General features: G+C 36.1%; 1 non-coding gene across 1 annotated transcript; it reads left to right on the top strand.

Annotated features, from left to right (window-relative positions):
• The first annotated feature begins 4,552 nt into the window (after positions 1 to 4,552).
• Positions 4,553 to 4,671, top strand: LOC128007489 (5S ribosomal RNA). The gene has a single exon (XR_008179251.1). It is a non-coding gene; the product is annotated as a 5S ribosomal RNA (ribosomal RNA).
• The last annotated feature ends 329 nt before the right edge of the window (positions 4,672 to 5,000 follow it).

Consider the following 5,000-nt stretch of genomic DNA (forward strand, 5'->3'; position numbering starts at 1 on the left):
GAGAGTAATAGAGGAGGAGGTTGAGCAAAGTGAAGACGATGAGAGGAGGGAGGACGATCAAACAGAGAAGCAAATCACAGTGAGCGAGGATGACATGGAGGTTACAAAAGGTGGAGGAGGAAGTGGTAATGGACAGGATGGAGCTGTAAGGGGACAGAGAGCTGGAACAGCTGGTGAGGAGGCTGATGATGGAGAAAGGAGGGAGGAGGAGGAAGAAGAGGAAGAGAAGCAAGATGAACAAGACGAAGAGGAGGAAGAGTATGAAGAGGATGTAAAGCTACTGGGAACTAAACAAGAGAAAAAAGTAGAGCAACAAGCAGTACCTCAAAGGAAAGAAAGTAAGATTCCTCAACGAATGCAGACAACACTACAAAAACTGACTGTCAAAAGAAAGGCGGAGAGAGATAAGGACAGAATTGAACTGATAAAAGAACAACGCTCTGGTACATGAATTCTATAATGGTATTATATGTTTTGGGTTAAAAATGAAATATATATATATAATTTTTTCTTTGGTTTGCTGGCATGGTTTCTGTAACTTCAGTAAATGCAAATGGGTTAAGGAATATTAACAAGTTGAAGGAATTAAAATTTACATATAGGAGTGATATAATTTGTATTCAAGAAACAAATTGGGATGATGAAAAAGTGAGAGAAGTAAAGGATTTATGGAAGGGAGATATATACTTTAATAATGGTGCAAAAAATGCAAGGGGTGTAGCGATAATGATTAAAAAAGATAGGATTGAAAATGTAAGGCAGGTGTACAGAGATCAGATAGGGAGAATTTTAGTTATAGAATTTAAATTCAGAGGTATTGAATTCAGATTAATTAATATATATGTTCCCAACGTGGAAAGTGATAAGAGATGTTGTATTGAGGAGCTAAGGGATCTAATTGTTGGAAGGTGCATAATAGTAGGCGACTTTAACATTATATGTAGTAGATTGGATGTTGGGAAAGGAGGGAGTTTCAGGTGGGAAAAATCAAGATTAATGTTAATGGAAGTAATGAGGGATAAGGGATTACTTGATGTATGGAGACATGAGAATCCGGAGAAGAGAGAGTTCACAAGGAGGCAGATGAGAGAAGGGATATTAAAGCAGAGTAGGATTGATTTAGTGATAGTGCAGGGAGATACCATAAGTTACATTGATGAAATAAGACATCAGCAGAATAACTTTAGTGATCATGATGGGGTTAGATTTAGGATCAAAGTCGGAAGGAGAGAGGTGGGTGGAGGGATGTGGATACTAAATGCAGTGTATATTGAAGAAGAGGAGTATAGACAACAGATGAAAGTGTTACTACTTCAGGAAAACCAGTGGTTGGAGGAATGCTTGGAGGAAGATGAATTTAATAATGACATTGGTAAGAGATGGGAGGAGGTAAAAAATGAAATTAAAGCTTTAAGCATAAGGTATAGTAAGAAAAGAAAAGAGAGGATGATGAAAGAGGAAAGGGAGCTTAGAGAGCAAGTGAGGATAGAACTCAGCAGAGTAGATGATGAAGAAGGATATTGCATGGAAAAGTATATAGAAGCAAATATGAGGTTAGAGAGATATGAGAAAGAAAAATGCAAAGGAGCAATTTTAAGAAGTAAGGCGAAATATGCACTGGAAGGAGAAAAGTGCACAGGGTATTTCCTGGGTTTAGAAAAAAGAAGGCAAGGTAAGACATATATCCATGAAATATATTCAAAAAAGAGAGAGATAATAACAGACTATGTAGATATATTGGAGAGGGTGCAAGAGTTTTATGGTGAGTTGTATATGAGAGGATGTGTGGATGAGGCAAGTATAGAGGAAGTATTGAAGTGTGTAGAGAGGGAGCTAGGGGAAGAAGAAAAGGGATGGTGTGATAGAGAGATAGAGGAAGAAGAGGTTATAGCTGCAATAGAAGGTTTAAGAAGTGGGAAAAGCCCAGGAAGTGATGGGATAGGGACAGAATGGTACAAATTATATAAAAATGATGTAGCACCAATTTTAGTGGAAGTATATAAAGGAATGGAGAGAACAGAAATAATACAGAGTAAAATGGTAGAGGGAGTGATAACACTAGTTTTTAAGAAGGGGAATAAATTAGATTTAGAAAATTATAGGCCGATTAGCTTGTTAAACACAGACTACAAAATACTCACCAAAGTTTTGGCAAACAGGATGAAAAGAGTAATCGGAGATATTATTCAGCCAACACAAAGCTACAGCATTCCTGGAAGAGATATAGCAGATACAATTGGAACAATCAGAGATGTGATTGAGTATATGAAGAGGGATGGGAAGGGTGGGATAGTGTTGGGGATAGACTGGAACAAGGCCTTTGATAGGGTCGAACACAAGTTTTTATTTAAGGTCTTGGAAAAGTTTGGTTTTGGGGAGAGAATGGTAGGATGGGTGAGGAGATTGTATGGAAGTGCAAGAAGCTGTGTAAAGGTGAACGGAATATTGACAGATACATTTGATGTGGGAAGGTCAGTGCGGCAAGGCTGCCCGCTATCCGCTTTGTTATACGCCCTTTCTGTTGAACCTTTGGCATCATTAATTAAGAGAGACAAGAGAATAAGAGGAATTGAGTTGCCATATGGAGGGAAGTGTATAATTAACCAGTATGCCGATGACACAACAGTGACAGTAAGGGAAATAAGCAGTGTGGGAAAGGTTTTAGAGTTGGTGGAAAAATATGGAAAGGCATCAGGGGCGAAAATAAATAGAGAAAAATCTGAAATAATGTATATAGGAGAAGTAGAAAGATCTGATGTAGGTGTGAGGGTTGAGGAAAAGTACATGAAAGTGTTGGGTGTATATTTAGGGGTAGATTCAAAGGAGGCAAGGGATATAACATGGGCTGGAGTGATAAATAAGATAAGAACAGTTTGTATTGCATGGAAAGGAAGAAAATTAAGGATAAAAGGGAAAATAATTGTGGTTAATAATCTTATGCTGTCGGTATGTGTATATGTAATGAGTGTAATTGAAATGCCTGAGTGGGTGATGAATGAGTTAAATAAAATTGTACATGATTTTATATGGGAAGGGAAGGGAGTGAAAATTGCACAAAAAACATTAGTGGCGAGGAAACAGGAAGGTGGATTAAAGCTGATTGATTTAGAAACAAAAAAGTTGGCAATAAGAATAAAAACTGTTAAAAAATATATGGAAGGAAGATGGGAGTTTGGTTGGAGAGAATTTTTAAAGAAATACATTGATGATGTTGGAAGAATGGGAGAGTATGGGTGGTATATGGGCTTTAAGCAGTCAATGACTGTGGGAATGCCAGACATATACAGGGAGGTGATGGAGGCATGGAGGCAATTCCTGCCAAAAGTAGAATATGATTGCACAGAGGTGCACACATTTATAAATTTGCCATTGTTTTTAAATGATAAATTTAAACACAACAATAAAACATTGTATGAGCCCAAATTCTTAGAAGCCGGAATAAGGCAAGTGAAAGATATTATATATGAAGTTATTCCAGGTTTTCTTAGAAATAACTGTATATATGACTCAGTGTGTGAGTTGGATGGCATGGAGAGCAGAGTAAAGGTGGAAAATATATATGAAAGAATTAAAGCAAGTCTACCATCGAAATGGGTGAATGTTATAGAAAAAAGTTGTGTAAAGAAAAAACAACAGGATTTGCCTGAGATGTACATAATGAAAGACGGGGAAAAATATAATATAAAAAGCATTAGCGTAAAGAAAGTCTATGACCTGTTTATAATGGATCAAATAAAAGTGCCAGCATCTGGAAAAGTATGGAGTAGGGTGTTTGAAGACTTGGATGTAAAGAAAATATGGTCAAATATGGACATAAAATACAATACTATAGAATGTGAAAATAATGACTTCTTAATAAGACACAATAGAATCTATACAAATGTAGTACTAAACAAAATAAATAATGCTAATAATGTGATGTGTGATGTATGTAACAAGGAACATGAGACTTTTTTGCATTATTTTTTGCAATGTGATGAATTAAAAGATTTTTTTGTTTTCTTAAAAAGTCTATTAAAAAATAATTGTTTTGAGGATGTGAATTTGGAGGAGGGATGGGGAAAAATATTTTTATTTGGAGTGTTTCAGAAGACGACAGCAATAGACTTTTGGTTTATCAATTATGTTCTAAGCCACGCCAGATTAGCTGTTGTACTTAGACGGAATTATGCACACTTTGAAGGGAGAAAAGTCAAAATAAAAGACTTGTTCAAAGCAATAATGACAAGAGATATTGAAATGTGCTATAAATATGGGGGAGATGATGTGAAGGAATTCTTTGTAACTGGAAACAAATTCATAAAAGAAGGAGAGAGAAAAGAGGTTTTGTATAACTGGTAAAAATTATGTCCTGAAGGTGAAAAAAAAAAAAAAAAAAATAATAAAAAAAAAATGAAATGATTATGTTGTTTAATGTGAACAATTGAAATTGAACTGTAAATTTGTGAATTTCAATAAAAAAGAAAAAAAAAAAAAAAAAGGCTATGCCCGATCTCATACTGGCGATTAGATTGGCTGGTCTTTAAATAGCCCTCTCTTTGCTGCTGTCTTCGCTTACGGCCATACCAACCTGGCTATGCCCGATCTCATCTGATCTCGGAAGCTAAGCAGGTTTGGGCCTGGTTAGTACTTGGATGGGAGACCGCCTGGGAATACCAGGTGCTGTAAGCTTTTCGGACATTTTTCACTTAGTATATAATAATTTTGCCAAAAAATAGAGTCAATGCCCGATCTCTGAATATTAACAGGTTTGGGCCTGGTTAGTACATGGATGGGAGACCGCCTGGGAATACCAGGTGCTGTAAGCTTTTTGGACATTTTTCACTTAGTATATAATAATTTTGCCAAAAAATAGAGTCAATGCCCGATCTCTGAATCTTAGCAGGTTTAGGTCTGGTTAGCACTTTGATGAGAGACTGCCTGGGAATACCAGGTGCTTTAATCTCTTTGGAAAATTTCACGAATAATATAATAATCTTTCTTTAAAAAAAAAAAAAAAA

This window comes from Carassius gibelio, chromosome B22 (genome assembly GCF_023724105.1).
Source record: "Carassius gibelio isolate Cgi1373 ecotype wild population from Czech Republic chromosome B22, carGib1.2-hapl.c, whole genome shotgun sequence".
In the NCBI taxonomy this organism is placed as follows: domain Eukaryota; kingdom Metazoa; phylum Chordata; class Actinopteri; order Cypriniformes; family Cyprinidae; genus Carassius; species Carassius gibelio.